This window comes from Silene latifolia, chromosome Y (genome assembly GCF_048544455.1).
Source record: "Silene latifolia isolate original U9 population chromosome Y, ASM4854445v1, whole genome shotgun sequence".
Taxonomy (NCBI): domain Eukaryota; kingdom Viridiplantae; phylum Streptophyta; class Magnoliopsida; order Caryophyllales; family Caryophyllaceae; genus Silene; species Silene latifolia.
In genome coordinates this window covers 309,545,148-309,561,473 of record NC_133538.1, presented here as the reverse complement: position 1 = coordinate 309,561,473, position 16,326 = coordinate 309,545,148, and the positions used below count along the sequence as shown (strand labels likewise).

The following is a 16,326-nucleotide window of genomic DNA, read 5'->3' as shown; positions in this document are numbered from 1 at the left end:
TTAAAGGCACATCGTCCATGTAATCCTTTTCTGTGTCTCGTAATATGATGAATTGCCTCACGAGCCAAAAGAATATTGTCACCAATGCTCCAACCCGGGAGAAATGCGTTTTGTGACTCACTAACAATAGAGCCCATAACCTTTGCTAGCCTGTTCGCTATACATTTAGTCACAACACGCATGATCACATTACAAAGACTAATGGGTCGGTAGTCCGAGACACCTTCCGGGGCGTCATTTTTTGGTATGAGCGTAATAAAAGACCTATTAAGTTCCTTCAAAACCCTCCCCGAACTTAAAATGGATAAAACCCCAGCAGTGAAATCATGCTTAACCAGAGACCAACATTTTTGATGAAAACAAGCAAGAATACCATCCGGACCTGGAGCCTTAAACGCCCCTATTTGAAAGACAGCACCACGTACCTCTTTTGCAGTAAAAGGTCTGTTCAACCAGTCCGCCTCGTCCTGAGCCACCCGATGCTTCAAATGACCAAGGATAGACACAATTCCCGCTGTATCCCTCAAGGTCCCACCATTTCTAGAAGACTGATATAGTTCCATGTAATACCGTTGGAATCACTACTACAAAACAGGGCAAAGAGGACGGTCAAAAACCGTCCTTAAATCTAAAACAAACCATCCTTATTTCACCCGTCCTCGGTGCCTAAGAGCACGGTTGTCGTAAAGTCAAACCGTCGTCCTCTTTAACATTTAATAAGAGGACGGTTGTGGTCTTGAACCATCTTCTTTGCAAAAACATAAGAGGACGGTTCCTGTCATCAACCGTCTTGTTTTGTATACATGGCACGCCTTATTTTTGCGCTATTTTCAACACGCTTTGTTAAGGAACCGTCATCTTTACATTTGTTTAAAATCAATTTAGCGCGAATTTATGAATATATCTAGCACAGTTTTGGCACAAATTCGTGGTCTTTTACCACTGGATTTTTGAAATAAAATTGTTTCATTCATGCCCCCATACACTAATAGTCGTATAGCTGAAAAATCGTTGTAGATTTCATAAATCAAGCCAATTTTACGTTTACAATCGAAATCCAACCAAACAAAATGGAATAAGTTTCACCCGGCAAAATACAAACTATCGACAATTGATCGTTCAACTTAATCACTAACACAAGTTCTTCCATCCACACAACATTACTTAAGCTGTCTAAGCTAATACTTTAAACATTATCTTCAAATACCGTCGCCTTAAACCGCAATGCATATGTAACTTAATCTGTCATATCTCCATTCACAGACTTGTGAGCGCTTAGCCACGTTAAATATCGATCATGTTTCTCCAATGGACATCCCTTTGCAACGAAGTTCCCTGTCTAAAAAAAAAGCATTAACTTAAGTTAGCTAAAATATTGGATAACTGTGAAGGCAAAAGACTTGAACAATAAAAAAGATTAACTTACAACGTTCTTCTCAATTCTCGATATCCTCCTCGAGAACCATGGTATTTTGATTTCTTCTTGGCCTCATTCTTCTTGTTTTGCTCAGTAGTTGCCTGTAAATATTAGTTTTTAGCCCAAAACAGAAGTTTACAGCAAAAAAAACAATTGTCTGACAGCATAGAATCATCTAATTATAGCCTATAACCATCAATTCACATCACAAAAAACTACAGGGGGCCATTGATTTAGCATTTGTTAAAAATCCTTTCCTTACTGCTTGATGATCAATTTAACCCCCCTAAGGATTACAGGTGCATATAAGAAAAACAAGCAATTTATCTATTTGTTACTCCCTCCGTCCCGGTCATTTATTGTCCTTTGGTTTTGTCACAAAGACCAAGGAAGGGGAGGGGATCAATTACTAAATGACAAGTGGAATAAATTGAGTGTGAATGATCAAATTACTCATAAATTCATTCTTAAAATAGAAAGGATAACAAATGACTGAGACACCCTAAAATGGAAAAGGACAACAAATGACTGGGACAGAGGGAGTATTTTTTTTTTGCTTTCAAGAGATATCTAAGCCCAAATAAGTAAATTAGTATGAAGTTTTACTCTCCGTCGCTAGTTCAAAAGGTCGACTTCATATTGTAAATTTATTTAACATAAATGGCAAACCATTACAAGTTATAAAGTGTAGAAAAGGCGATTCCTAATGATCATGAATATTTGCATATTACATACTAAAGTAATCCGGGATGCCAACTCTAATCAGCCATCAAATTTTGATACAATCTGCTACTAATTCTAGGATCTAAGAACTTGCTTGTGATGACAGGAGTAATTATTACTTGTGCTGGAAGTAACATGGATTAAATCAACAACGCCTCTAAGAGCATCCGCAAAGATGAGGTGCCCCATATTTTCTCTCTCATTTTCTTATTCGTCCACCTCATTTTCCACTAACTTTTTTATCTACCCTCCCCATTTCATAACAACATCTTTGCAATAATGAGGTTCCCCAACAACATAAATTTACATACAAAATATGGGAACCTCCCCAAAAGGGACATCAATTTGCCTTACTTTTTCTTTTGGGAACCTCCTCTAAAAGTAGAGGAACCCCAACATTTGGGGAGTTTGGTGCAAGAATGAGGAGGTCCATTTGAAGAGAGAGAAGGCAAATGGGGAGGTAAAATCCCACCTTTGCGGATGCTCTAAACATTAAATTCAAAACATTGGTTTACATCACAACAAACCGTCTAACAGCATCAATTTTTGTATTCACCAAAAAACCGTCTGACAGCATCAAAACATCTGCAGCTTCCAAAGCTTAGTTTACATCACAGAAAATCGTCTGACAAAATATAATACAACATCAATTTGCAGCCTCTAAACATCATTTTACACCTTAAGTAACCGTCTCACAGCATGAAAACTTGAACTGGGACAAAATTCATTTAAGCTTATTAAGACATTAAAATTACCTTAAATGCATCGGTAGTATGTGGGGCCACAAATGCATTCCATTCATCTTGAGTTATCTGCAGCCACAAGCTCGGTTTTGTCCTCTGGATACCCCCCTTCTCCTAATCGTATAACCACTCACGGACTAACTTACTCTTTCACTTTCTCTAGAACTCTCCTGCCTTACTAAGACACCAATCTTCACGTTCCCTCTTAACTGCGAATACCCCTTGCACGAGTCAAAATAAACATATAATCAGCATGTTAAAGAAATTGAAACACATTAACGTTTTGTCCAGATAAAACATAAATGATATTTTAAAACTATGTCTACTTATTGTGTTACTATACAATATATCTTCTCTTATCACCTCACGACAAGCATATTTGCAGTCTTTACACGAGACACCACTACACTAATGACCATAAATGCTTGTAAAATCTATAGTCATAACTAAATCAACTCTATAACAGCCTGTGTTAGCTCAGATTGCGCCAGCGATTCTGCTCTGTTCCAGGCGTCTGACTACTCGCTTATCAGTTCAGATAACTTCTTTCCAACTATTAACGCAGAAAAATGAGACTATGAGACTTTTCATAGGCCAGTAATATTCCACCTTTCCCATAATCAGAATACAAAAGATCACTCATATGACAACAACAACAACATCAGAGCCTTAATCCTAAAATGATTTGGGGTCGGCTAACATGAATCATCCTTTAGAACCGTCCATGGGTGAACGAGCATTGTTCAACATTTAATTGGAATTCGAGAACTATTCAACATCCAACACTTGGGTGATACGACTAAATTATAAACTTTTAATAGGTAACGTAATCATGTTCAATGTGATATATGTCATTATCGTACTGAAATGACCGAGACCATGTTACAGCAATCAATCTCGAGATCACATTCTGGCATACTTGTTCATGAGCAGTATTAACATCACATTCTGGCATACTATAGTTTATATAAGACGACCTTAAGCTATAGTTTATGTAAGACGGTCTTGAGTGTCTACTATTATCTATCAAATTGTACAAGGTGTAGTCAATAAAGCCAATAATGTCACTTTCCTTTTGTATTATTAGAACTTATTTTCTATGGTTTTTCAGTCGACATATAGCCATGTATTTGCGTAATTGCATTCATGGTGATCTTGTTGGGTTGTTTGACTTGAATATCCTAAGGCCTCAACTTTTTCCTGTACTCAACTTTTTCCGGTAAGAAGTTGTTTGCTTTTGGCCTGTTGGTTGATTTCTAGCTTTTATAGATGCACAAGACTTCATGTCTTCGCTTATACTATGAAAACTATTATTGAAATTGTCTACTCTTCACTGTCTCTTGAATAAGTATAGCTTTAAAGTATTGTGATGGTGCTTCTAGCCACTTCTTTAATGGTCTCTAACTTACCTTTAAAAAGGTTGGTACTAAACCACTTAAGCTTATGTATGCTGTGATGCACTAATATATTGTTCGTTTCTTTTGTTGAACTGTAACTTGGCTATTAACCAATTCGAATCAAATTAATATGAACCCAAAATAGCAGAGGCATGTCAACACCCATAACAACCCATAATTGACTACCATTAACCTTCAAATAAATGATATAATTTCCCAGAATTGACCACAATCTAATACTAACAAATCGAATCCAACACAAATTAAAGCATATTTACACTAACTTTATAAACTTTACAGTATATCAGAAAACAAATTACTCAAAATTTATACAAATAACTATATAAATATAGCAAAAGTAGAAGTGGTACCAATAAAAAGATAGGCGGTACGCTACGACAACTGACGACGTGTATAATAACCAGCGTGGATGACCAGCAGCGGCGTGTTCATGGTGTTGAAAGAAAGTGTTCGATTGGTGCCTGGTGATTGGCGTTAGTGTGAATGGGTTAGGGTTAGGGTTATGGCGAATGGGTTCGGGTGGTTGGTATAACAATCCGGATTTTCAGGACTTTAATAAATATAAGTCCAAAATAGGAAACAGTCCGAGTCACTACTATTTTCAACTAATTCCAATTACAAAGATAATGCTAAATATTACAATTGTTTCTAACAATCTACAATACGTTCTAATAAAAATATATCTAAATCCCATCTTCAGCTTCGCCTGTCTCGGGAATGGTCGGTCTCCACAAAACTGATAAATCTGACGTTTTTAAAATTTGTAAAAATTTTATAAGAAAAACAACAAACGTCAGGTGGGTAAATTAACTTCTTTAAACAATTAAAACATAACATAAACACTCATTATCAGTATGTATAACAGAATCATATGTCCATACTTTTAACACATAATTTTTGAGAAAACAAACAAATTTTTCAATGCCGTGTTGTTTTTAGTAACATTTTATCACGATATACCGGCCAATTACCGTACACGTCCCCACTATATGACCAATAGTTGAAACTTGCATGATAATCATATATCGCCAATCACACTGATACCAGGGGGCTTACATTTATTACCCCTGTTTACCGTGGTGACATAAGCACGTTTAAAACAAAATTCGTCCACTCATCTCCAGGGTGGAATGCCGGTGCGTGGGGTTGACAGACCCGCACCACGGACTAAACACCGCCCGGCTATTATCCCCTAAGCCTAACCAAATATAGACCTTAGGGAACCCGGATGCGATCCACTTAACACGTACGAGACTGATCAGGTCCCCACCTAAAGGATGGCCACACTCCCGCCTACTCTCGAGTCTAAGGATAGGTCCACCAAAGACCCTTCGTACGCACGGACGGTTTCATACGGTTAAGCTAATTGCTATTCTTCCATGTCATTACGTACACAATAGTAACAACATGCTTTTCCGCTCAATGAGCTTTCAAATTCAGCCTTAAAAATGCCCAAGAAAGTATGAAATATTTCGAAATTTATTTTTAAAACATTATGTGTTAATGGCTCCAATTTCAAATCAGATTTCTTTCCTTGATAAAGTTTTATCGAAACCAAATAGCACAAATTCAATCATTGGTCGTCTTATTGGGTTTGTCCCTATTTATAAGCCGGGACTTCGCTATCGAACTAGGTTAATAATACAAGTGAAATACCATATTATCAAACCAAGTTTAATCAATTCAACTAAGGGACGGTCTTAGACCCTTGGTAGTTAATTGACTGTAAAATCGCTTCCTAATTCAGTTTTTACTAACCCACTTTATATAATTGATTTTATTAACTAAATAATCCAAGTAAAGAAAATTTGACTGAAAGTGGAAAGTAGTCTTGTTTTAAAATTTCGATTTAGTACTAAATTTAATAATAAGAAGATTAAAGAATCATTTTCTTATTTACTTAAGTTCACTCTGTACTATTAAATTTATTAATTGAAAATATCAAGTTGAGAAGATTTGTCCGAAAGAGTTTCTACAAGAACTTTGTCAAAATTTCGATTTAGTAATTCTATATTTGGCTAACAATATGGTAGGCTAAAAGGACTCGGTTTTAGTTGAGAACTTGAGTTTAATTAACAATTCAAGCCTTTAAAAAATTTGACTCCAATTTGCAATTTGAATAAAATTCCTTGATTTGAGAAATTTCGAAAGGAGCTATTTTAGTCAAATTCCCTTAAACCAAGGTAAAAGTAATTGTTACCCAAATCCTTTTCAAATTTATGTAAAAATAATTGTCATCAAATGGTGACTCATAAAATAAAATTACTTTTAAATCGACCCAACTTAATATTTGAAATTGGACTAACGATATCGTGTGTCAAGCCTAAACGGTCGCCAAGGTTCTAAAATTCTAACTCGATCATTGAAAATAAACTAGGTCTTTAAATTATTACATTTTTGGGGGTAATCGATGGTCAAGTCTCGCAAACAATAATTAAATTACATTTCTTTTAACATAATAAACAATGCCACAAAAAGAATTACAAGGCTTCTAATTATACATATAGCGAAATTAAATAACATAGAATAACAATACCATAACACAAGTTTATGGATGGTACTACCAAAAATTATCATATGAGTTGTTTTTATAAAATTTACTTAAGGTACCAAAATATGTTTGGAATAGGTCCCTAGGCTAAAGCCGTCACCACATCCAAAATGAATTTAGTCTATCTTAAGATTAAATATTTTAGCTCATAAGAAATTTTTACCATAATCGTCGCCATCAACCAACACAAGCAATAATCAAATACTAATAATAAGAAATGCAATCACAACTTACAAATAAAAAAATATCTATATAATATAAGTAAATTTTTTTCTAAATCTTATTATCCAAATCTTTCTTACTTATTCCAAACCTTTGGACCAAAGTACTCAAAATATTTAACACTAGTAATATATTTTACTATTAGTCACACCATAGTTTATAAAACAAGGTGAACTTAAGTTAAACTAAAATTTGTAAAAGCAATACCACTTGACTACAAACATGCGCCCAACACAACTACTAAGTACTACTCCAAACAATTTAGTCATAAAACAATATTTTAGTAGTTCCAAAACAACATACATTTAATTAACTTAGAAAAATTCGTAAGATTATCCCCTTCATTGACCATAACTCAATCGGTCAAGATTACCCACACTCCAAAACAAGTTTTTTTGATTTTCAACAATATAAAATTTATAATTTTGCATAAACTAAACACATGCAATAATTAATAAGTCAACCTAATCAATATGCAATTTTATAAAAAGTAAAAATTGTTAATTTACTCACCCTTAAGAGGGATTTCACTAAACTTATTAAACTGAGAAGAAGTAGATTGAATGATTGAAATTCCTTGAAAATAAAGCGTGCAAAGGTACAAGCTTATATAGCAATTACAATACTAAACTATCCTATTTCTTAGGCAACTAATATCTCTACAATTAAGGAATACAATATCTCAATCTTTGACTATGATAGTTACAACTTACTGTACAAGAAAACTATAGAGTTGTAGTCGGATAATATCTCTCAATATTATCGACTTTCCTTCTTTACTCCCCCTCAAGTTGGACCACTTGGTAAACCAAGTCCCAACTTGCGCTGCAGGTGATCAAACGCTTCACCCCCAAGTGCTTTGGTAAACAAGTCGGCAATTTGTTCTTTGCTGCGAATATGCCTCATATTGATGTTTTTATTGACAACATGATGCCGAATGAAATGACAATCGATCTCTATGTGTTTTGTCCGATCATGAAATACGAGGTTTTTAGCAATATGAATCGCCGCCTGATTATCACAATATAAAAACATAGGACGCGAGTGAAAAACACCTAATGAAGCAAGGAATGCTTTTAACCAAATTAATTCACTTGTTGCCTTTGCCATTGTTTCTGGGTTTGAGAACGGAAACTCGTTCTCGAAAAATTTTACATCACGGGAAACAAACATTTTATTTTCCTTGAGGTCATATACTTTCCATCCCTTCTTACTATGGGGGTATCCTACAAAAATACACCGCTTACCTCGCTCTCCAAACTTGTCCCGAGGTTTGTCTTTATTATGTGCGTAACAAAGACACCCGAATACCTTGAGATTAGTCAAAACTGGTACCTTGGCATACAATAATTCGTATGGGGTTTTTCCTCCAAGAAGAGGTGTTGGAGTTCTATTAATCAAATAAGCAGCCGTCAATGCACACTCCCCCCAAAATGAAGAGGTAGGTTGGCCTGAAATCGTAAGGCTGATGTGGCTAAAGTCGTATTACCAAATCAAAGTAAAACTATCTCAGGACTAACAAGAATAGCTAGTGATAAGACAGGTATCGAATCCACAGGGAGGCGGTGAAAGCTAAGTCCAAGAGTATTTAAATTGCCTAGAAGTAACCAATTTCGGGGGTTTTGTTTTGAGTTGATTCTAACAAACTAATTGCAATGTAATTAAATGATGAATAACAATAATATTAAAAGTCTAGGAATTAGGTTCACTAGGTCAATCAGTCGGGGATTATCAATCAATTACTAAATCTATCAAGTTGTTTAAGGTCATAAGATCGGTCGACTCCATTATGCCCTTTAGATCGATTCTAATATGCGGTCGCTATGATTAGATACTCTCTATTTGATTGTCGCAGACCTATATCAATTCTAACCCTATCGGCGATAGGATCGATTCGCTACACTAATTAATAACTCAGGCCTCAAGTGATTAACTAGAAGAATTACAACAATCAAACAACAACTTTAATGATACCATTAGCAATTAATTGACTTTCCCTTTTAATCAACCTAGATCCCCTTCATCCTAGATGAGGGGATTAGCTACTCATGACAATAATAACAACAACAAACATGATTAAAGATGAAAACATAATTGCAAGATGAAAACAATAATTGAAGAACATAAAACAATGATTAAATTAATGGGGAAAGATTAGTACCATACAAAAGGAAGATTAGGGTTCTTAAGAGAGTTTCCAGCAGTACTTAGCAAAAATATAACGTAATTCAACAATAAACACGAGTTTCCAATTTATAATAAAAGATAAGTGTTTTAGGAAATTCCGAAATAAATCCGCTTAAAAGATCCTCGATCGAGTCAGAGGTGACTCGATCGAGTCAGAAGTGCTCGATCGAGTCAGCAGTGACTCGATCGAGGAACTAGCTCACAGGTTCCTTCTTCTCTACTTTGACTTCCAGTCTTCATGATTCCTCGTTTCCCGTGCCATGCTTCGTGTATTCTTCTATGCCGTCTCCGCCACGCCAATCTCAGCTTGATCATACTCATAACGAGTCATTTCTGCATCAAAACATAAAATAGCGGCAGATTTACAATTCATTGAAATAAGGCATATAAATGATATAATAGGCACGAAACGGTATGAAATATGATGTAAAGGGAGCTATAAAAGCATATATGAAAGTGATACATCAAACTCCCCCAAACCAAACCTTTGCTTGTCCTCAAGCAAAGCAGTCAGACCAAACAAAGAACAACAAACATATGGTGAATGAATAACTCAGAGCTAATGTCTAGGCACATACAAGACTCAGCTGTCCATATCTATAACAAAGTAATGACCGAAGTTGTGCTAATAAAACAAATTCAAAAGCACGGGTAATAGACTCACGCAGCTCTTACTCAAGATGTGACATGATACCGAGACTCAACCAAATGCTTTTCAACCTTGCAAGACCATTTTGTCGGATCCTCGCGGTTTCACTCATGCACTCATAATGGGTGATTTATGTAAGATAGAAAGAAATAAGACACTCACTCAACTTATGAGATATGCATGCAATCTAATGTGATAAGAGATCCTCCAGCTAATACGCATTCACAAAACAGACCAAGTACATGTATCAAGGACAGAGAGGTGGTAAAGTGGCATGGGTATAGAAGTGGCTTGTGCAAAAGCACGTATGGGTATGTGAGGCTCAGACGGTAGTCGCAGCTCTAGACCAATAGCCAAAACTAATAAGTAAAACAAACATCCAACTGGAGAAATAATCTCAACTTTGACAACATATGAGAGAAATGTAAAGGCTCTCCAAATGTGCATTAGACTCCAGTAATTACCACACACGACCTCCTAACAAAACTGAATGAAGCATACATTTTTCTCTTCTTTTCTCTTTTGAATCTTTTCTTTTTTTTCGAAACTTTTTCTTCTTTTTTTTCTCTTTTTTTTTCTTTTCTTTTTCTTTTTTTTTTTTTCTTTCGAGACTTTCATTTTTTTTTCTAGCTGCTTCATAATACTTCTCTTTTTCAACATAAGAGGTCACACAATTGTTACAAAAAGATAGCTACTACCCACATGACAAATAAAGTCCCAACCCAACCAAAGTAGCTATAACAATAAGGACTCAAACAATCTGCGATCGTCCCGAAAAAGGTAGGCAAATTCTGGAATGTAGCTAAGAAATAGGATATAAAATGGCTACATGGTTCAAACGGGCTAACAAAACTGGGTGATGTAAGGCTTATTTGAACGGTAAGAATCGCCTATCCACATGTACTTAATCAAATGAACGCGCGAAAGCTAAGAAACTAATGTCACACTTATGCAGTTTGATATTACATATACCACAAGGAGACCACACTCATCAGCCTAAATAACAATGAGACCGGTTTATTAATGTTCCCGGCCTAGGAAGCTCTAAAGACCTCAGAAATTTAAGTGGTTTACCAACAAAATAAAGTCAAGTCTACTCGGCATAAGGCATATTGTGACGGTCAAGACTTGAGTAAAGAGCTTTGGTCATCATAGCTAACAGGTCAAAACAATGTACATGAACAACTAAATGAGACTCAAATGCAAAGACAAAGCAAATTATCATCATTGCTATACAATTCACCAAGACTCGACTCAAAATAAACAAAAATAAATAAAAGACATGTTTTTGGATTTTATAATTTTTCAATTTTTTTTTTTTTTTTTTTTTTTTTTGATTTTTTTGATTTTTTTCACACAACAATAAATAAAGGCACACAACAGAAATAAACACACTCCCCCAAACCTAAATGTCACAAAGTGTCCTCATTGTGACGCCTCTGATAGCAAAGCATCACACAGAAATCCAAAGAACCTATGGGACACAACTAACAAAGGGAAGAGGGGAAAAAAAAAATGCAATAAAAACAAAAAGAAAGGTAATACCAAATTTGAATGTAGACCTCCCCAAACCAAATGAAAGAGAGGGATGTAGTAACCACCGTCACTCTGGGCCTCGAAGTATCATCAAAACCATCAATATCGGCATATAAGGACATAAGCTCGGGATCGGAACGGCGCGCTGCGTACGGCCTCTACCACGAGTGGGTCTCCGAACACGGCCTCGACCACGAGTGCCTCCAATGCAGAGCGGTGGAAGTAGAAGCGAAAACCGGCCGAATGGGCCTCTCTCGGGAACAAGGGATGCCGGTGTCCTCCCGAAAAATGCAGTAGGGTGAGGGGGAGGGACCGAGTGTAGAAAGGACGGCCTAATGCACCAAACTCGGTGCTAAAACTGTCCAAACTCAGAGGAGTCACTCCGTAAAGATGAAACACACTACTGTCGTCACCGGGAGTAGTGTAGTAAGAAGGTGACACACCGCCATCTTGTCCCCCTTGCTAAAGTCATAGCCTCCATCCTGTTCCCACATCCTCCTCTCTCACAAAGCAGTGTTGATGCCAGTATGCATCCTCACTTCCCGTTCAACGACGGGATCAAAATGGTAACCTGGAGCATAGCCTGAAGTGGAATAGGCTGAAGGAGGTGGAGGAGGAGCGGGCTGGTAGGAACCTGGCAAATGGGTAGTAGGTGCACGACGTCTCCGGCGCCCGCCGGTGGTAGTAGTAGTACTAGACCCAGGAAAAGTAATCAAAAGATCCTCGAATCGATAAGTAACGGGTGGTGGCCGCACCACGCCCGTACTCTCCTCGAGGGGGTCAACGAGGCAAACGGGCGCAAGGAAGAAGCATGTACGACTCACCTCGGACCCTCCAAGAATGGTCCTTCCCATTCTTAATATCAATATAGGAAATGTCATAGCGAAGGTGGTCATCATCAACAAGTGGCTCATAGTCAGCCATGGGCTCATATGGGTCATCACCCTCAAAGTCACAAACAGCCCTAGCAATCTTGGTGACAAGAGCACCACAGTCAAGGTTCCCGTACCGCCCAATCGCCCTATCAAATGCTGAGCAGACAAGAGCAGGGGGAGAGAATTGGAATGTCTCCTACCTATAAGGATTCAAGTAACTAGCAAGTATTAAGACCTCAATAGTGGAGGTCTTACTCTTATTGCTCCGACCATACAACGTATAACTCAAATATCTCAAAAACATACGAAGGCAAACATGTTGGACATCTAACAAAGCCATGGCACTCGACATCCGCATCCATGTAACCAGAAACAATGGAAAATAACGAGTGGCGGACAACCCACCAACACCATACAAGTCCCCTTCAAGATGCTTATCCAACTCCAAGATTTCAGAAATACGGCCAAAGGTTAACGACCGTTCAACGTTAAGCAAACGAAATCTAATTAGGTGATCACTTGGGAAATAAGTAAAAGAACTCGAAAATTCAAGAGTCGTAGCGGGGTAAGATAACTCGTGGAGCGTGAAAAGACCCTGCAACCCGATTTCATTAAACATGCCAAACATAATGTCGTCTATCTTCAAAGTGCGCAAAATTTCCCTATCAACACAACGAGTGGCACTCATAGACTTGGATAACGTATACACAAACCTGTCCTTCTGCACTTTGTCACGAAATTCGATAAATGGATAATCGTCTAAGGGAGACAAATCATCCTCCGAAGACATAACCTCCTCAGGAATTACTTCGGGTTGTTGAACCGGTGCTCTCCTTTCTCTAGTCCGCTTATTACCTTGCCTGGAAGTCGACATTATCTACAGAAGAACAAGTAGAAAATTAAGCTCCAACAATGTCACAAAAATGTTCCCGGTTTTGGCATGTATGGGTCCGAAAAATCAATCTTTAAGACTCCAAATGACAATGAAAGCATCCAAAAACTTAGGGGAACATGAGTATATATCAAATATTGAAGATTCCAAGCAATAGAATACAATTCTAACCAATTTAATGCAAAATTTCTACCCGGATTTTGAAGAACCCTAATTCCCAAATTAGCAAATTAGGCATGAATGTCAACAAATAAGGGGCTAGAAAGCAAGGAAATAGCAATTGTATACTAGCAAGGGAGTATTTAACACAATAAACTCAAGATCTAAGCAACAAAAATCAGAATTTTCGAGACAAATAAGAGCAATTTCGCGACTTACCTGAGTAATTCAAGCAATGGAATTGAGAAAATAAGCACAAGAGAATGATTCAATCAATTAATAAGCAAGAAAGCACAAAGTTTTAGTGAGTTTTGATGATGATTATGATGAACAAAGAGAGAATGAGTAGTAGAGGAGGAAGGAATGCAGGAAGTATGTCGAAAAAGGAAGAAGAAAAGTGAAGGAAATAAGAGCAATTAAACACAAAACCGGCAAAAAGAAAACGCGGAACCGGGTTTATTTTGGTTCCTCGATCGAGTCGCAGGTGACTCGGTCGAGGATCCAATTTCAGGACTACCCAACTCTCGTTTTAAACTTTTTTGAATTCAGCGCAGGTTCCTCGATCGAGTCGCAAGTGACTCGATCGAGTCAATAGGTTCCTCGATCGAGTCGCCATTGACTCGATCGAGGAAGCAGGTCCAGGCTCCTTTCTTCGTCATTTGTTACTCATAACTTCAAATCCCGTCAAATTTCCTGCAAAAGACACTTGAAAGCACATCAAGTACCCTCTCCTCGTCTCTCCAAGTTCAAAGAAACATAAAAACAAAAGCAATATGTGAATTTAAATTCTAATTACAAACTAATGATTTACAAAATCCGAGCTGCCTCTCGGTAGCGCTGGTTTTTGCGGTCCCGCACGACCGTAATTCTTCATCAGTGAGAAGAATCAATGGGGAAGAGGTCAAGAGCCTCTATGATCCCCACGAAAGCACCTTCATAGTACGTCTTCAAGCGTTGCCCATTCACTTTGAAGGTCTTTCCTGTGTCAGAATGCAGTGTAACTGACCCAAATTTGTTCACATCAAGAATGATGAACGGTCCGACCATCTACTCTTCAATTTACCTTGAAACAAGCGCAAACGAGAGTTAAATAAGAGAACTTTCTCACCAACATGAAATTCTCTTTGCAAGATATGCTTGTCATGCCACTTCTTCGTTCGCTCCTTGTAAACTTGAGCACTATCATAGGCATGCAAATAAATTCATCTAGCTCATTCAACCGCATCAGTCGTTTCTCACCCGCCAGTGAGGGATCCATATTCAGCTCCTTAATGGCCCACATAGCCCTATACTCAAGCTCCACAGGTAGATGACAGGACTTGCCATAGACAAGTCGGTAAGGTGAGGTGCCAATCGGCGTTTTGAAGGCGAAGACGGTAAGCCCACAAAGTATCATCGAGCTTCCGACTCCAATCCTTTCTCGTTCTTGCTTAACACCTTTTCCAAGATCTGTTTCACTCTCTGGGAAACTTCTACTTGCCCACCGGTTTGAGGATGATAAGCCGGTCCTCTTGGTGTGTAACGCCATACTTCTTCATGAGGGAATTGAGATGACGCTCATTGAAGTGCGTGCCTCCATCACTAATCATCGCGCGAGGCACTCCAAACCGTGGAAAGATAGTCTTCTAAAACAACTTAACAACAGATTTAGCATCACAAGTAGGGGTGGCAATTGCCTCCACCCATTTAGAAACATAATCTACAGCTACTAATATGTATTGGTTCCCAAAAGATGTAGGGAACGGCCCTTGGTAATCAATGCCCCAAACGTCAAAAATCTCTACTTCGGAGATTCCAGTTTGAGGCATCTCATGCCTTTGCGAGATATTGCCAGTTCTTTGACAAGCATCACAAGAACGGACAAAGTTAGTAGCATCCTTAAGGATAGTAGGCCAATAAAAACCCGATTGCATTACCTTAGCAAATGTCCTAGAAGGACCATGATGACCACCATACGAAGAAGAATGACAATGAGAAAGGATGGCACGTACCTCACCCTCTCGGGATACATCGTCTCATATACCATCAACACATTCTCGGAGCAGATAGGGATCGTCCCCGTAGTACCTCTTCACATCATGCATGAACCTCTTCTTCACGATAAGATAAGTCAAGAGGAAGCGTTCCTCCTACCAAATAATTGGCATAATCTGCAAACCATGGAGTATTTGCAGCCTACAATAGAAGATGGTCGTCTGGAAAAGAATCATCGATGGGCAAAATCTCTCTTCCCGAGAATCTCAATCGGACAAATGATCTCGCAACAACATTTTTCAAGACTGGACTTATCACGGATCTCCAAATCAAATTCTTGCAATAATAAAATCCATCTAATAAGTCTAGGTTTAGCCTCTTGTTTGGTTAAAAGATATTTTAAAGCTGCATGGTCAGTGTGTACGATAACTTTAGAACCAACAAGATAAGCTCTAAATTTGTCTAAAGAATAGACAACTGCAAGAAGCTCCTTCTCTGTAGTAGCATAGTTGATTTGTGCATCGTCGAGAGTCTTGCTTGCATAATAAATGGCATGTAACACCTTGTCCTTTCGCTGTCCCAAAACAGCTCCAATCGCATAGTCACCGGCATCGCACATAATCTCAAAAGGAAGGCTCCAATCCGGTGATCGGATAATAGGAGCCGAGATAAGTGCTTGTTTGATCCTCACAAAGGCTTGAACACACTTGTCGGTAAAAACACAAAAGGAGCATCTTTATGAAGAAGCTGAGTTAGAGGTTGAGCAATTTTAGAAAAATCCTTTATAAAGCGGCGATAGAACCCTGCATGACCAAGAAAACTACGCACACTTTTAACATTAACCGGGTACGGGTGTTGCTCAATTACCTCAACCTTAGCTTTATCCACTTGAATGCCCTTACCTCGACACCAAATGACCGAGTACCACTCCTTCAAGAACCATGAAGTGACACTTTTCCCGATTGAGAACAAGGTTGCTC

At 38.0% G+C, this 16,326-nt stretch overlaps 1 long non-coding RNA gene across 1 annotated transcript; it reads right to left on the bottom strand.

The window, feature by feature from the left end:
- Positions 1–1,064: 1,064 nt before the first annotated feature.
- On the bottom strand, positions 1,065–4,786 carry LOC141633863 (uncharacterized). Its single transcript, XR_012538616.1, has 4 exons — positions 4,652–4,786; positions 2,896–3,104; positions 1,427–1,518; positions 1,065–1,339 (listed from the first exon to the last, which is right to left on the bottom strand). It is a non-coding gene; the product is annotated as an uncharacterized LOC141633863 (long non-coding RNA).
- Between the last annotated feature and the right edge of the window lie 11,540 nt (positions 4,787–16,326).